This window comes from Schistocerca nitens, chromosome 2 (assembly GCF_023898315.1).
Source record: "Schistocerca nitens isolate TAMUIC-IGC-003100 chromosome 2, iqSchNite1.1, whole genome shotgun sequence".
Taxonomy (NCBI): Eukaryota; Metazoa; Arthropoda; class Insecta; order Orthoptera; family Acrididae; genus Schistocerca; species Schistocerca nitens.
In genome coordinates this window covers 414,183,127-414,202,236 of record NC_064615.1, presented here as the reverse complement: position 1 = coordinate 414,202,236, position 19,110 = coordinate 414,183,127, and positions in this window count along the sequence as shown.

Here is a 19,110-nt window from a genome sequence, read left to right as displayed (position 1 = left end):
ACGATTTGGGCATCTGATGTGGATATTGCTTTGCTGCAGGAAGTCCACATAGCTGTATTCCCATACATCGCAGGCTACCGAGCCTATTCGTCACATGGAGATCACAATGGGAGTGGTGTGGCAGTTTACGTGCGAGATGGCTTCCCAGTGGAAAACGTGTGTTATCTTCCGTCGGCCAGGGGAATGGCTTTCACGACGTTTGGGACACGCATCATCAATCTTTATGCGCCGTCAGGAAACAATCGGCGGCGGGAAAGGGCGCGATTTTATGCAGAAGACATTGCTCCACTATTCCATGGACGTTATGAATGTGTAATAGTTGGTGGAGATTTCAACTGTGTTCTCAACCAGAAAGACCAATGGCCGCAAGCAAACATCAGCCAGGAGTTGCGAATCGTTGTCAACGATCTTGTACTTAGTGACACGTGGGAATTACGACATGGAGCTGCACCGGGATACACCTATGTGACAAGTCATTCGGCGAGCAGATTAGATCGCATTTATATCGCACGGGCTCATGCAAATGATGTCCAGGACGCGGAACGCTGGCCATTGGCATTTTCCGATCACAGCGCTTACATCTGTACGGTGCTTCTTCCCCGTAGAGAGGTGTGGAACAGTAAGGCCCCGTGGAAACTAAACATTCAACATCTACATGATCCTGAATGCCGTCAACGGATCCTTGAGACATGGACGATGTGCGAGCGAAGGGTTGGAAGGTATACGACGATGCTTGATTGGTGGCTTACTTGTGCTAAACCGGCGCTTCGCCGTACGTTCATCTCGTATAGCAGGGAGATGGCAGAATGGGGCCGCCGTACCACTGACTTTTATTTTGCAGCACTGCGCGACCTGGATGATGGTCCGCCGGGACAGGACATCTGGATCGAACGCAAAAGGATAAAAGCTAAACTAGTGGCTTTAGCTCGAAACATCTTCAGGGAACCATGGTGCGCGCCAGATGTCACGATACGATAAGGCACGAGATTCCTTCCATGCACCACGTCGTGAATGAACGAAAGCACCGACGACGCGTTTTGGTACGGGAATTAATTACCCGCGAAGACCGAAGAGTGACGCGTCAAGCGGACATTGTCTCTGCATTCGTAGACCATTACCAACACATCTAACAGGAAGAAGCAGCCCCTGTCGATGACCTCGAACGTATAGCCACGTACGTCTCCCGTACACTGACGGAGGAAGCCGCGGGAACCTTACTGGAAGCCATTAGCTGTGAGGAAGTACATGATGCGATCGCACAAGGTGCGTTGAATCGGTCCCCAGGCATTGATGGGCTTCCTGCTGAATTTTATCGAGAATTTCGCAACGAAATGGCACCGCGATGAACGGAAATGTACAACGAGATGTTAAATTCCGATGCGCCTATTCCACCGGCTTTTATGGAAGGCCTCCTAGTGCCAGTACATAAACCGAAGCCAGGAATTACGGTCACACATTATCGCCCCATCACCCTGCTTAATGCCGACTATAAGATATTTGCACGGTTGCTAGCGTCCCGATGTCGTATGTTAATTCGTAGCGTTCTCTCTCCAGAACAGACGGCACCGGGTGGATCGGTGAATGTGCAAACAGCTACTGGCGAATGCCGTGATGTGATAGCGCTGGCGGAGGAGTGCCGGCTTAAAGCGGCGATGGTGGCGGTTGATTTTGACAGTGCTTTTGATAAGGTGCGCCATAACTATATGTACGCTGTACTGGAACAAATGGGTTTTCCAGACCGTTTTACTGGTCTCATTAGAAGGTTTTATGGGGGCGCACAATCCTTGGTACAGGTTAATGGGCGTATAGCAGGGCCCATTCAATTTCGACGCTCCATTCGCCAGGGGTGCCCTCTTTCGATGCTGCTGTTCGCGATAGCGTTGGAACCATTAATTGGGAGGCTAACAAGTTCTCTTTCTGGGATGGAACTGCGGGGCTACACCTTCAAATGTCGTGCCTATGCGGACGACCTCCTGCTGCTCGTTCGTTCTGAGGAAGAGGTGAAGACGGTCCTTGAACTGTTGTTGGACCACAGTGTGACGGCGGGTAGTGCAGTGAACATGAACAAATCGGCGGCAATGCCGGTTGGAAGGGGCCTTACGCCGGAAGAAATCAGTCCGTTTCCTTATGTGCAACGATTCCGCTATCTCGGCATAGACTTTACCTCATCTGTAAAACATACTGCGGCAGTTAACTACCGACGTATTTTACAGACAACACGTACCATGGTCCGACAACATCTCCTACGGCGCCTTGATCCTTTGCAGCGAGTCGAGTATCTGAACACTTATGTGGTTTCTCGAATGGTGCATATTTCGCAGATCCTGCCCCTACCACTCACGCTCGGACGTAGACTTCAATCAGCACTAGGCTATTTTGTGATGATTGGATCGCCCCTCAAGGTGCGATACTAAACGCTCACTCTCCCTACGGACAAGGGGGGACTCGGACTTACGAATGTTCACTGCCGAGCGACGGCGCTCCTTCTAGCCACGATGTCCAAGCAATGGCGTAGCGAACGTGATCCCCTTACATCCCGCCTACTCGATCTCCTGGTTCCAGCGTCCCTCACACCTCCGGTGGCGGTGGGCAACATTACGCTACATTTTGCGCATGTCTCAACATTTATCGTGGAACTTAGTTATATCAGAGACAAGCTTCCGCGCACGAGACCACCATGCGCGAAGGATTTTTATGTTTGGCTGCTACGACGGATAAGTCGTAATGTCATTGAACTCAAACACCCCAGGTTGCATTGGCCGAAGATTTGGAGACATGTGCACCAAAAATTCCTTCCTACCTTCGTTCGGGCACTGTGGTTCTCTGTCGCCTGTGGCAAGTTCAACACCAACAAACGGCTCCATGCAATTGGACTAGTGGACACTCCACTATGCCCGAAATGTCACCAAGTGGATGACGACCATCACCGCTTAACTTGTATCGCGGTGGAGGACGTCTGGCTCCTAGGAAGACAGATGGTGGCTTGCTACCTCCGTGTGACCCCGCAACATACCTTCGTTCGGGCACTGTGGTTCTCTGTCGCCTGTGGCAAGTTCAACACCAACAAACGGCTCCATGCAATTGGACTAGTGGACACTCCACTATGCCCGAAATGTCACCAAGTGGATGACGACCATCACCGCTTAACTTGTATCGCGGTGGAGGACGTCTGGCTCCTAGGAAGACAGATGGTGGCTTGCTACCTCCGTGTGACCCCGCAACATATTACCTCTGCTTACATCCGGAGAGTGACTACTTTCCGGCGACTAAATCACGGACGATCATCTGGATCAAAGGTTGAACGATCGCGTACCTCTATGGGGATGCTGCCAAGTCGCGACTTGACTTTTGGTATTTCTTGCAGCAAGCCCACAATGAGGTTCATAGATGGTCACACTATCGGAAAACCTTTGCCAATTATCTTCAGGCAGTCTTCCTTGACCCCCCACGCAGTTGGGATGTGCCGGGTGCAGCCGGTGTGCACATTTGACAGCTGATAATGAACCTTACGCTTCTCTCACCACTCAATATGTAATAAACATACTATACGATAAAATGATCTACATGTTCATTTTAACAGACTGATATTTATTGAAAATAAATAAATAAATAAATAAAACATCCCCGTTCCTTTAAATTTGTGATTTGTTGTAAAATGATTTTTTTTTTGCAGAGGATGCATTTCATTTAGAAAAAAAAAAAGTGGACAGCGCGACAGACTATCAATCCTCCGGGCACGGGTTCGATTCCCGGTTGGGTCAGAGATTTTCTCCGCTCAGGGACTGGGCGTTGTGTTGTCCTAATCATCATCATTTAATCCCCATCCACGCGCAAGTCGCCGAAGTGGCGTCATATCGAAAGACTTTCACCAGGCGAGCGGTCTACCCGACGGGAGGCCCTCGTCACACGACATCATTATTATTATTATTATACTGTTGGAAGACGCGACAGTTCATCCTCTTGCTCATAAAACCAGTGCTGGATGATGTGAGCTGTGTGGACAGGGTCTCACGGATCTTGGAACACGGCATCTCCACTGGGGAACAAGGATTGCACCATGAGAGGGACCTGACCAGCCAAAATTGTCACATACTCCTTGCCAGTGCTGCGACCTTGCAGAATACACATGGGACTCATGGAATACCACGATACGGCTGTCCAAGTCAACTAAACCCCGCCATTTCTCACTCATGAGACTTAAACTGGGCCACAAGTTGCAAACAGTGTGAAACAAGACTCATCTGGCCAAATGGGCAGTTGTAGGGGAAGGAGTAGAAGTAAAGGTTACAGCAGAATATTGGCTTGGGACAAGGAACGGAGGAGGAGAAAGACTAATTGAGTTCTGTAAGACGTTTCAGCCAGTCATAGCGAATACTCTGTACAAGAATCACAAGAGGAGGAGGTATACTTGGTAAAGGCCGGGTGATACGAGAAGATTTCAGTTGATTACATCATGGTCAGACAGAGATTCCGAAATCAGATACTGGATTGTAAGGTGTACCCAGGAGCAGATATAGACTCAGATCACAATATAGTAGTGATGAAGAGTAGGCTGAAGTTTAAGACATTAGTCAGGAGGAATCAATCAGCAAAGAAGTGGGATACGGAAGTACTAGGGAATGACCAGATACGCTTGAAGTTCTCTAAGGCTATAGATACAGCAATAAGGAATAGCTCAGTAGGCAGTAGAGTTGAAGAAGAATGGACATACCTAAAAAGGGCCTTCACAGAAGTTGGAAAGGAAAACATAGGTACAAAGAAGGTAACTGCAAAGAAACCATGGGTAACAGAAGAAATACTTCAATTGATCGATGAAAGGAGGAAGTACAAAAACGTTCAGGGAAACTCAGGAGTATATAAATGCAAGTCACTGAGGAATGAAAGAAATAGGAAGTGCAGGGAAGCTAAGACGAAATGGCTGTAGAATAACTGTGAAGACATCGAAAAAGAAATGACTGTCGGAAGAACAGAATCATCTTACAGAAAAGTCAAAACAAACTACGGTGACATTAAAAGCAAGGGTGATAACATTAAGAGTGCAACGGGAATTCCACTGTTAAATGCAGAGGAGAGAGCGGGTAAGTGGAAAGAATACATTGAAAGCCTCTCTGAGAGGGAAGAAAGAAACAGGAGTCGATTTAGAAGAGATAGGTGATCCAGTATTACAATCAGAATTTAAAAGAGCTTTGGAGGACTTGAGATCAAATAAGGCAGAAGGGATAGATAACATTCAATCAGAATTTATAAAATTATTGGGGAAAGTTGCAACAAAAAGACTATTCACTTTGGTGTGTAGAATGTATGAGTTTTGCGACATACCATCTGAGTTTCGGAAAACCATCATCCACACAATTCCGAAGATGACAAGAGCTGACAAGTCGAGAATTATCGCACAATCACCTTAACATCTCATGCATCCAAGTTGCTTACAAGAGTAATCTACAGAAGAATGGAAAAGAAAACTGAGGATGTGCTAGATGACGATCAATTTGACTTTAGGAAAGGTAAAGGCACGAAAGAGGCAATTCTGACGTTGCGGTTAATAATGGAAGCAAGACTAAAGAAAAATCAAACACGTTCATAGGATTTGTCGAACTAGAAAAAACGTTCGACAATGTAAAATGGTGCAAGGTGTTCAAAATCCTGAAAAAAGTAGGGGTGAGCTATATATAGCAACAGCCAAGAGGTAATGATAAGAGTGGACGACCAAGAACGAAGTGCTCGTATTAAAAGGGTGTAAGACAAGGATGAAGCCTTTCGCCCCTACTGTTCGATCTGTACATCGAGGAATCAATAATGGAAATAAAAGAAATGTTCAGGAGTGGATTCAAGGTGAAAGGATATCAATGATACGATTCGCTGACGACATTGCTATCCTGACTGAAAGTGAAGAAGAATTACAAGAACGGCATGAACAGTTTAATGAATACAGAGTATGGATTGAGAGTAAATCGAAGAAAGGGGAAGGTAATGAGGAGTAGTAGAAATGAGAACTGTGAAAATCTTAATATCAAGATTGATGGTCACGAAGTATATGAAGTTAAGGAATTCTGTTACCTAGGCAGTGAAATAATCAAAAATTGTGTGGTAGTGAAACATGGACTGTGGGAAAACCGGAACTGAAGAGAATCGAAACATTTGAGATGTGGTGCTACAGACGAATGTTGAAAAGTAGGTGGACTGAGAAGGTAAGGAATGAGGAGGTTCTGCGCAGAATCGGAGAAGAAAGGAACATATGGGAAACACTGATAAGTAGAAGGGACAGGATGATAGGATATCTGTTAAGACATGAGGGAATGACTTCTACGGTACTAGAGGCAGCTGTAAAGGGCAAAAACTGCAGACAAATAATTGAGGATGTAGGTTGCAAGTGCTACTCTGAGATGAAGAGGCTGGTACAGGAGCAGCAGAAGAATTCGTGGCGGTCCGCATCAAACCAGTCAGAAGACTGGTGACCAAAAAAAAAAAAAAAATCTTGCAAAGCAATAAAAATAATTTATTTACCTGATGATTGTCGAATAGCAAGTTTCTGTGCGACTCCTGGTGTGTGTGTGTGTTGTGTGCAGCACATTTTTCTCTTCCCCGTCGCCGGCCGCGGTGCTCTAGCGCTTCTAGGCGCGCAGTCCGGAACCGCGCGACTGCTACGGTCGCAGGTTCGAATCCTGCCTCGGGCATGGATGTGTGTGATGTCCTTAGGTTAGTTAGGTTTAGGTAGTTCTAAGTTCTAGGGGACTGATGACCACAGATGTTAAGTCCCATAGTGCTCAGAACCATTTGAACCATTTTTTTTCTTCCCCGTCATTTCCTTTCCCCTACCGTTTGCAGCAGTGGAATCGCTTATACGAAGCACGCCTCGAGTGATGCTTCGAATGGTATCACCACCAGAGGGAGTTCTCAACATCTCTGTCAAATAGTTTTCTTATTATAATTCCGGAACCACTATTTTGTATCCCGGTGTCGCCATGCCGGGTCATAAGTCTTTGGGACCTAATTGTAACACGTCCTGTTGGTTTCCAAGAGCCATTCTCTAATAGCGCTGACATCGACGCTTAATGTCCCTCATTTCCGTTCAGGAAACGGCAGACCAACATGTCCTCCAGAATGAGAACGCTCTAGTTACGTCCCGGCAGATGGACCTCATTTAGGGCTACAAGGCGCCGTCGCACGACGAAGAACCGGAGCCCTGGTCGCTAAAATTAGTATAAGTCTATCACCGCCGCCTACCGAGCATTTCCTGGAGGAGCTGAATTTTTAAGGCGTATTGCTAAATTACAAACATCATTCAGTACGATTCGTTTGGAACAGAGAAAATTTGGCACGCGCACACGCTCTATCTCTCTCTCTTTCTCTCTCTCTCTCTCTCTCTCTCTCTCTCTCTCTCACACACACACACACACACACTCTCATCCTGTATGACATTATCAGAAATCATGACTCGTGTTGGACCAGTTACAAGTGTAACGAACAAAGGCTTAATGATATGATGTTGGTTTACCAACATAAATGTACAACAAGCATTGTAGAGACTTCCCAAGATGGGGGACGGCAAAGGTCAAATGGAAAGACCAAAATAGATGAAATAAGCAAACAGCTCGGAAGGTCTAATGTCGAAGCAGATTGTCATATGCAGCCAGTCATCTTTCCGTACATTCACGTCATAGAATAGCACTGCTGTAATGTTGAATGGGAGGTGATCGTCTCTTTAGCTTCGTCATTTAAGGGTAAATTTCGTTATCGAGAAATGGATATCCTATTCACTCATAGCATCAATTTTTGACTGTTGATGGTCGCTATATTTGCCTCTCATAGGGCACTTTTTGAGTTGAATATTTGTTCAAATGGTTCAAATGGTTCTGAGCACTATGGGACTTAACATCTGTGGTCATCAGTCCCCTAGAACTTAGAACTACTTAAACCTAACAAACCTAAGAACATCACACACATCCATGCCCGAGGCAGGATTCGAACCTGCGACCGTAGCTTTCGCGCGGTTCCGGACTGCGCGCCTAGAACCGCTAGACTACAGCCGCCGGCTGAATATTTGTATCCACCTGCGCACCATTGCTTCAGACAATGCTGCCTCACCATAAAACTCACTCATCTGACGGTGAATGTCAGCTCGGAACGTCTATCACATAAAGAAAGGTAAATCTGTTAGTGTTAGAATGTCACATACGGCGAATGTTTCATGCCAAACTTTATCATTCGCACACCGAGGGAGGTGGCGCAGTGGTTACCACACTGAACTCTCATTATGAGGCGAATGGAATACGAACTCCTGTCTTCCAAATATAGATTTTCCGTCATATCCATGAAGCAGATAAGGGAAATCCCTGAGTGCTTCTTTGGAAATGTGCTGTGCCGATTTCCTTCTCTAGTCTTACCCAATCAGAATTTCCACACTGTCTAAAAAACCTAGTCTATGGGACACTAAAGCCTAATCTTTTCTTTTTACCATTGGCACATAGCTCAAAATTATATGAAAATAAGTCATATTGGTACCAGTAAGAATTTTTTAGATACATGCACAAAATGGCAACCGCTCCATAGTGATGAGATAAGTAATACACAAAAAATGAAGTAAAGGAAGGTTCGAGCTTAGCGTCTCGTCAACGAGATGGTCATGGGGATGGTCCACTAACTCCGGCAGAGGAGGTTGGGATCAACCGTTGACATTTCAAAGGAACCATCCTGGCCTCACTTCATTTTGGAAAAACTCGGAAATATTGAATTAGGGACCAGTGTTTTAACCACACATACTGGGCAGTGCGCCACCAATATGTCAGCGCAATAGATCAGACGTGGTTGAAGCAAGTGGTACACCGACAAAATGATAGAGGAAAGTGAAGTCTGGTAATGTGTTTTGCGGACCGAAGGAAGGATCTGGTCCAAACTGTTCGCTGCACTTAACGATTATTAGAGAATTACTGTACGCAAACCAGTAGTGAACCGGATCGTTAAATGCTCAAGCAACTTGTCGTACGTAGCTGAAGAGTTAAGGAGACCATGTGAGGCATTGTCAGATTATGCAATCGCAGTTTGACTTAAGCTGTTCAAACTGAACTTTCGCGGCCACCTGGCTATCTCCACTGCTTGATCACCACCTTAAGTGTACTAGGTGACACACACACAAAGTTGATGTTAGTTAAGGCCTGGAATGCCCACTTACTGCTTAAACTAAAACATAGAGTGATTAGCGGTGTGTGCCCGCATCTCGTGGTCGTGCGGTAGCGTTCTCGCTTCCCACGCCCGGGTTCCCGGGTTCGATTCCCGGCGGGGTCAGGGATTTTCTCTGCCTCGTGATGGCTGGGTGTTGTGTGCTGTCCTTAGGTTAGTTAGGTTTAAGTAGTTCTAAGTTCTAGGGGACTTATGACCACAGCAGTTGAGTCCCATAGTGCTCAGAGCCATTTGAACCATTTTTTGATTAGCGGTGTGCGCTACACGTTCATAACAAGAAAAACAAAGCTCCACGTTGCGGCTCTGATGTGTAAATCGAGACCGACCGATTGCCGTGTCTTCCTCTGCTGTTGGTGTCATCGGATGCTGTATGGAGAGACGTGGCGTCCGCACACCCGCTCTCCCGGCCGTTGTCGGCCTTCTTGCACGTGGAGCCGCTTCATTCTCGTCCAACTAGCTTCTCTACTGGCATCACCAGGCTGTGTGCACCCCGGTAGTCATCCCACCAAGTAAGAATCCTTTGCAGTACCAGAAATCGAACCCGGCACCTCCTCATAGCAGCCAGACACGCTGATCACTGAGCTGCGGAGGTGTACGCTGCACCTCCATGGTGTTCTGCTATTCTGATTGCCAACAGCCAGTGATTATGATGATGTTTTAGGAAATGAAGTGCATCCCACAGTACACAAGTTGTTCCCTAAAAGTCGCGTCTTACAGAACGACAATGCTCCAGTCACATTGGTAGTGTTGTTGAGATGCCAGTGTTGTTGAGACGTGATGTGACGAATTTTCAGACGGCTTTAACATACACTACTGGCCATTAAAATTGCTACACCATGAAGATATCGTGCTACAGACGCGAAATTTAACCGACAGGAAGAAGATGCTGTGATATGCAAATGATTAGCTTTTCAGAGCATTCACACAAGGTTGGCGCCGGTCTCGACACCTACAACGTGCTGACATGAGGAAAGTTTCCAACCGATTTCTCATACACAAACAGCAGTGGACCGGCGTTGCCTGGTGAAACGTTGTTGTGATGCCTCGTGTAAGGAGGAGAAATGCGTACCATCACGTTTCCGACTTTGACAAAGGTCGGATTGTAGCCTATCGCGATTGCGGTTTATCGTATCGTGACATTGCTGCTCGCGTTGGTCGAGATACAATGACTGTTAGCAGAATAAGGAATCGGTGGGTTCAGGAGGGTAATACGGAACGCCGTGCTGGATCCCAACGGCCTCGTATCGCTAGCAGTCGAGATGACAGGCATCTTATCCGCATGGCTGTAACGGATCGTGCAGCCACGTCTCGATCCCTGAGTCAACAGATGGGGACGTTTGCAAGACAACAACCATCTGCACGAACAGTTCGACGACGTTTGCAGCAGTATGGACTATCAGCTCGGAGGCCGTGGCTGCGGCTACCCTTGATGCTGCATCACAGACAGGAGCGCATGCGATGGTGTACTCAACGACGAACCTTGGTGCACGAATGGCACAACGTCATTTTTTCGGATGAATCCAGGTTCTGTTTACAGAATCATGATGGTCGCATCCGTGTTTGGCGACATCGCGCTGAACGCACATTGGAAGCGTGTATTCGTCATAGCCATACTGGCGTATCACCCGGCGTAATATATGGGGTGCCATTGGTTACACGTCTCGCATTGACGGCACTTTGAACAGTGGACGTTACATTTCAGATGTGTTACGACCCGTGGCTCTACCCTTCATTCGATCCCTGCTAAACCCTATATTTCAGCAGGATAATGCTCGTCCGCATGTTGTAGGTCCTGTACGGGCCTTTCTTGATACAGATAATGTTCGACTGCTGCCCTTGCCAGCACATTCTCCAGATCTCTCACCAGTTGAAAACGTCTGGTCAATGGTGGCCAAGCAACTGGCTCGTCACAATACGCTGGTCACTACTTTTCATGAACTGTGGTATCGTGTTGGAGCTGCATGGGCAGCAGTACCTGTACACGCCATCCAAGCTCTGTTTGACTCAATGCCCAGGCGTATCAAGGCCGTTACTACGGCCAGAGGTGGTTCTTCTGGGTACTGATTTCTCGGGATCTATAAACCCAAATTGCGTGAAAATGTAATCACATGTCAGTTCTAGTATAATATATTTGTCCAATAAATACCCGTTTATCATCTGCATTTCTTCTTGGTGTAGCAATTTTAATGGCCGGTAGTGTATATTTAGCCACCCGACTTCAAAGTTATCTAAGATTTAAGATAAATTTTAGAACAGTAGAACCAGCTATTTTTCCTCCATATCATTACTATTGGACCTAAGAATTTCATTGCTTGACATGTACAGTTTTCCACTAGAGCCGGCCGGTGTGGCCGTGCGGTTCTAGGCGCTTCAGTCTGGAACCGCGCGACCGCTACGGTCGCAGGTTCGAATCCTGCCTCGGGCATGGATGTGTGTGATGTCCTTAGGTTAGTTAGGTTTAAGTAGTTCTAAGTTCTAGGGTACTGATGACCACAGATGTTAAGTCCCATAGTGCTCAGAACCATTTGAACCATTTGATTTTTCCACTAGAAAATGTTGACAAGATGTGTGCTCTCATTCAAAGATTTTGCTGTACGGTGATATAAACCTGGTCCACAGCCATGGTAACCACGCTTATTGTTTTATTATTTTGCCAGCCACCTATAGAGATTAGTGGTTAAACACAGTGATAAAAGTAATTTTAACTCCAGCAAAATCCGTTAACTCAGGGGTTATGGAGAGGCCCGGGGAAGCATGTGTACCTATCAGCGCAATTACTTCACGAGCCAGAAAAATAGGGAGAGTGCTTACGATTTAGCGAACTGTCAACGAAAACGATATTAAAGACGGAGCAGAAGGTGAGATGAACACGGATATGGATGCAGTTTTTGCAAAACGTACCATCCCAGTATTTGCCTTAATGGGTTTAGAGAAACAACAGCCAACATAAGCCTGGGTGAGCAAGCAGGGATCTGAAACGGTACCTCCCGAAATCAAGTCTCGCAAACCAATTCTGACCTCACAAAAATGCCTAGGAAAATAACTTTCTAGTTGACATATACCAATCTTGTTCTGAGGAGACACAAGATTCGTCAAGATGTGGTTACAATTCCATACAATCTACAAATGTAAGGTGATAGTAATAACGCTTGGAGGAGACTGTAGCAGTTGTACCGAAGCCCCCTATATTTTATAACATTTAGTAACGAATTGGAACTAAAGAAAGGTCCCTGACCCGTTATAGTCATACATTAAACGGCACGTCTATCGTGCGGCGCAGATTTCGCACATGGTCAGAAAATTTTAATGCATTTCAGAGAAGCTCTGAAAGGTTTTCTCTTGTTTATTTGTAATTCATACAGTTGAACTGCATTTAATTTTGCTTTGAAATCGTTTCCGAGTGACTGTATGGTAATTTCAGCTTTAAAGAGTAAAATGTTCTCTAAATTTATTTACAAATGAAATGGCTTGCACGCAGAACACAGAAGTATCTATCAGTCATTCTGTAGCGCACACCCGCAGTGGAACACGACGGGCTGTAATGAGTTACGAGATGGTAGGTAGTTTTTGGTTGAGAGCGGCAGCTGGTTTTCGCGCCACTCAGACACTTGACAGGCGGGAGCTGGCTAGCGCACTTGTTTCTGTCACATTCACAAGTGTCTGTACGTGACGTCACGTCCGCCAGTGCAGGTCGGACAATGGACTGGACAGCTTTGTACGTGTTTGCATACGCGTAGCATAAACCATAAAACTTAAAAGTTGCGGTCTACCAAATCTACGGTTCTATAGTTTTGGTACGGTAAATAAATGGTGTAGTAAATTATAGGATTACCGGTAACATTTGTAGCATTGGAAGGAAAAGAAACAAATTAATGTGGAAGACAAGGACTTCGAGTCGATGAGTTTTATTTCATTCATTTGTTTGCTTCTCTGATTGTTTATTGGAATCTAGTAAAACATTGATTGCATACGCAAACAAAGCGATCGTCGTGAGGTAAAGCCCGGTATGTATACAACACGTCTAACGTGCACGTAACGCGGGTACGATCTTAAACTGACCAAGATTACTAGGAGAATTATCGTAGTCTAGGAGAATTATCGTAGTCTAGGAGAATTATCGTAGTCTACATTTATTTATGATAGTTTACTGTAGCCTACGGAAGTTTTACAACTCTAAGCCGAGCACGGTACACCAACTTCGAGAGCAGAACAAGACGATTTAGCTGCTGCATAGATAGATTACGCAAATTATGTATTTAATTAGTTATTGAGCCAAGAATGTATAAGCAAAGAACTTTCAGAATATCTTCAATAACAATTGTAATAAGAAGAAAGCTGCATTCAGACATAAGCTTGTATGCAGAGTGACAATTATTAGAATTATCAGAAACAAGAGGAAAATTGTCACTACACCAGTTGTTAGTAGGGCTACGTGAATATTTGTTGGGGTGGTAGCGGATACTGTCACGCTAGGTGAAGTTAACTTTCATCCACAGCAGCTTTACTTCTAGACGGTTGTTACGTTAGAAGACCCTTTCAATACTTCCACATTATCTTGCAAATGCTTTTCCAATTTCAATTATCACGTTAACATACATTTGATACTCTTTAATAGTGAGTATTCGCCTGGAACCTCTCTAAATTGTTACTTTCTCATACAACAGAAATTTTTTACTCACCGCATATCACCAGCACTTTTACTCTCCATATTGATGGAGATGTTGCTGCCATAGTGTAGCTCCCACAGCTGGTAATATGATGTTGTACGAGGGCTATTCATCATTAAGATCCGATCGGTCGCGAAATGGAACAACAGCGAAAATCCGATGAAGTTTAACACAGATTTGTTAGACAGTGTCTCCCGTTGATCGCGTCATGTCGCTCTTTTCAGTTCTGTGTGCACTGTGAGCACGTAAAGATGCCTAGAAAATAGTCTCCGGCCAAGAATGAATGCCTGCTGGGAGATTTCGCCTAATTTCGTGCAGCCCATAACGTAACTGTTATGCATTTCCTTCTTCATGAAATTCTCGGTAACACACTGCAGGGACAATGCTCCCGCAGCATTTTCTATGACAAATATTCGATCACCCATCATACAGCCTGGTCTTCACTCCCTCGCTCTCGCTCATTTTCATAGTCCTCCCCGATAGCTGAGTGGCCAGCGTGACGAACTGCCGTCCTATTGGCCCGGGTTCGATTCCCGGCTGGGTTGGAGACTTTATCCGCTCAGGGACTGGGTGTTGTGTTGTCTTCATCATCATTTCATCCCCATTAAAGTTTCAGCGGCGACTATGAAGAGAAGTAGCTGGACGGTGTAGGTAACTGATGCAAACAAAAACATTTTTGATTCCACTGTGGTTTCCATTTCGCGACCGATCGGTCTTCAATAAACGAACAGCCCTCGCACTTATTTAATTGGTATTGATGAACCCTTCAAATGGCTCAAATGGCTCTAAGCACTATGGGACTTAACATCTGAGGTCATCAGTCCCCTAGACTTAGAACTACCGAAACCCAACTAATCTAAGGACATCACACACAGCCATGCCCGAGGCAGGATTCGAACCTGCGACCGTAACAGCAGCGAGGTTCCGGACTGAAGCGCCTAGAATCGCTCGGCCACAGCTGTCGGCGATGAACCCTTGACATCAAGAAAAACACCCAATGCGTTGACAGAAGTTTTCAGCTGTCAGCTGTTTCAAGATACCTATGCTATTAAACTGATTTGTTTCCATGGATGTCAAAATGTATGGGTGTGCCGTGTCGTCCAGACCTAGCACCAATCTTTTTAACGGTAGTGTTGTTGCTAGCAAATGTGGAGAGCACTACTTGGTAGATGGATTCGCGAATGTCATCTACATCAAGAAAGAGGCAGTGGCGGAGCCAATCGGATTCTGAGTAGCTACAAATCTTTGACACTTCTTGAGTCTAGCAGTGTTAATGTGTTCGTTAAGTAAGTGTGGTGGACCATTATACAACATGGGAAAAGCTGGCTTTTATTTTGGTGGTACAAAGTTAGCGAACGTTATGGGCAATGATTCACCAAGATACCCTACCGCTGCTACTCCTCAGGGCTACGCAATAGACTCGTGCTACAAGCGAAACACGAATAACGCCGCCAGTAGCCCTGCCGTATGTTACGCATTGCTGGGGATGCAGCGACTGCAATAGCGTCCCCATAGATTCCTGCGCCTACCGACTTGTAAAGAGATTGCGTTTGCTGGGACTCCGTATTCGTCTCAGAGAGTAGCAGTTCCAGCTCCACGAAATTGCGTATAACACGTACTGAATTACAGACGCCCCGCGACCTGTTTTTAGTTTGAACGTCAGAAAACTGCAAACGATTTGCTTTGCTTTCTCATATCAGGCATATGTACAAGAATCCGTGTCGCACTTCTGTTTATTTGTCACATCAGTATTGTTGACATTGTGTAGGGAAGAAGTGAGCCTTGCTGCAAGCATTCAGAACGCTGATGTATGACGTAAGAAGCCGGAAAATAGCGGAAGAACGTTAACAAACAGAGAAAACGGAAAATCGTTACGACCAACTTCCAATTGGCTTATTATCATGAGTTCAGTGTTGCTTTCTCCAAGGAAGCTGTTCAAAATGTCAGCTACACTATGTGATCAAAAGTATTCGGACACCTGGCTGAAAATGACTTACAAATTCGTGGCGCCCTCCATCGGTAGTGTTGGAATTCAATATGGTGTTGGCCGACCATTAACCATGATCACAGCTTGCACTCTCGCAGGAATACGTTCAATCAGGTGCTGGAAGGTTTCTTGGGGAATAGTAGGGCATTCTTCACGGAGTGCTGCACTGAGGAGAGGTATTGATGTCGGTCGGTGAGGCCTGGCACGAAGTCGGCGTTCCAAAACACCCCAAAGCTGTTCTATAGAATTCAGGTCAGGACTCTGTGCAGGACAAGGATGTCGTGTAACCACTCCGCCACAGTCCGTTCATTATGAACAGGTGCTCGATCGCATTGAAAGATGCAATCGCCATTCCCGAATTGCTCTTCAACAGTGGGAAGCAAGAAGGTGCTTAAAACACCAATGTAGGCCTGTGCTGTGATAGTGCAACAACGGATGTAAGCCTCCTCCATGAAAAACACGACCACACCATAACAGCAACGCCACCGAATTTAACTTTTGGCACTATATACGCTGGCAGATGACGTTCACCGGGCTTCGCTATACCCACACACTGCCATCGGATCGCCACATTGTGTACCGAGATTCGTTACTCCACACAACGTTTTTCCACTGTTCAGTCGTCCAATGTTTACGCTCGTTATGCCAAGCGAGGCGTCGTTTGGCATTTACCGGTGTGATGTATGGCTTATGAGCAGCCGCTCGACCATGAAATCCAAGTTTCCTCACCTCGCTGTATGACGGTATGACATCCAAACTTTTTGACAAGTCACATCGTGGGTGAACGGTATAGCTATCGAGAAGAGAGACCGCGCGCTGCTAGTGAAACTGTTTTATGTTAACGGCAGTCATTACGGTGCTGCTCTGAGAGAGTATCGCCGTCTGAAAGGTCTGAGGAGAGGCCCGATGTCAATAAATGGTTTAAAGAAGATGGTAATAAAATTCGAAAACACCAGGCGGCTGATGTAGCACCTGGAACACAAAGGCTTCCCACCCCGATGGACGATATTGACGAAGCTACCGTTGAGCAGATGCCTCGGCTTGTGCTAGGTGCTAGCGCAGTGTCACGAAAATTGTAAATCTCATGGTGAACAGTAAAGAAAGATCCAGACGGAGCTGCAACTGGATCCTCATCCGCAGAAACGTTCTGAATTTGCTCTTCGGTTTCTGGCACGGATCGAAGCTGATGCCATTTGGTCGAGCAATATTCTATGGAGTGAGATGGCACATTTTACACTACAGGATGCAGCAAATACATATGACATTTTGGGGTGCTGTTAAACCACTTGTGCAGGAAGAGCCATTGCATTGTCCGTATGTGACTGTGTGCTAGGGATTCACAAGTACCTTTATGTACTGTGACGTCTAAGCGTTACCTAGATCTCCTTGTACAGCATGTGATTTCTGCTTTGGAAGGGCGCCGCTGTGTGGGAACCACTGTTTTCACGCAAGATGGGAATACCTCATGATGGATCTGCTTAATGGAACCTTCCACACAACGTGTTATCTCCAGAGGTTTTCCAAGTGTATCACCTGCAAGGTCACCCGATCACCTAATCTGACATTTGGGGATATCTAAAAGAACGCGTTCGCCAGGAACACATTCGACCTCTACCTGACCTGGAGGCCAGTATGAGAAACATGTTGTTCATGTTCCACCGGGACTGCTGCGAGCAACTGTTGATCACGTCGTTTTACGGATGCAAGCTCTCGACGAGATCTCGGGTGCACGTAATTAACAAATTGTGCAAGCGGTGGAAATAATAAAATCAACATTATGCCTTTCTCACTTGTCTTATCTGCACACGTCCCGTTCCTAATCCATTACATATGGAAGCATATCTGAACGACTTCCTTGTACTCACAGCGCCAGATTTGCATCCGGTAGCCAAAATTGGAGCTAATTTTTTTGCCAGCGTAAACCGGTTTCGCATTAACGCTTTATAATCCCTACCAAGAGTCGTTGGCATACGATAATTTCAGCCCACACATTACTCCTGTGAGTAGCTGTAATTATGACGACCCGGTTCTTACTGTTTATCCGTGCGAAACCGGGGCGGGTCCGTAGTTAGATTATAAATGATCGCTGTCTACGCACCAAGTAAGATCATAGCCTCGGTAGAAGTTGTCTGTTCCAGTTAAAATGTCAACCTGGTACTATTGGTGTATGTAGCCAACTATGATAACAAAATTGTTAGGACCTTAACTACCGGTTTCGTTCAGGAATGACCATCTTCAGATCTGTTTTAAAACATATCCCAATATAAGGAAGAGATAGTGGCGTCGTTGGGAGATAAACACATAAGCTTAGCATTGTTGTACACATTTAAAATACAGTATATACTAGGCCACAGTGTCGACGGAGTCAGCTTGTTAACAGCGCTACTGTTCGCAATAGTGAGCTTGTTATGAACAGTAGTCACTGTTAAAAATTTGACTCCGCCAACAAAAAAATGGCTCTGAGTACTATGGGACTCAACTGCTGTGGTCATCAGTCCCCTAGAACTTAGAACTACTTAAACCTAACTAACCTAAGGACATCACACACAGCCATGCCCGAGGCAGGATTCGAACCTGCGACCGTAGCAGTCGCACGGTTCCGGACTACGCGCCTAGAACCGCGAGACCACCGCGGCCGGCACTCCGCCAACACTATGGCCTAGTAGCCTAGTATATACCATACATATAAATAAGTAAGACAGTGCTAAGGTGAGTGTGTTTATCTTTCGACGATGTAACTTGGCTTCGTTATATTAGGACATGCAAAAACATGCATTGAAACCTATCTGAATATGGTCTTTGCTGACCGGAACCGGTAGTTAAGAACTTAACAATTCTGGACTTTCTGAATGACTTTTCTATTCACGAGCATGTCGCAGCTTAAGAATCATAGAAGCGCAGTCACGTGTTGACTTCTGGCCGCCTCCGAAGACTGCCGGTTCCAAGACACAAACATCGGCATTCAGCTAGCTAGGGAGTGCTTCATTCCAAACTTCTCTGTGGGCTTCACTTCGGAAATAATTAACTCACGTTTTTTCTAGCGCGTCCCCTCTCGGCACTGGCAGGGCTGGTTGGTGGTCGAGCAAACCTCCCAATTGCAACCCATACGAGTTCACGAAGAAGTAAGTCTTGTGATTTAACATCGCCTAAAGACGCCAACATCTTGGCTGTCCAGACCAGACTCACTCTGCAACTAAACCGAAGCATGTGTGTCAATAGGTCTCTGAAAAACAAATAAATATTAGTATCAAGTTATCTGAAAAACTGTTGAGGAACCGG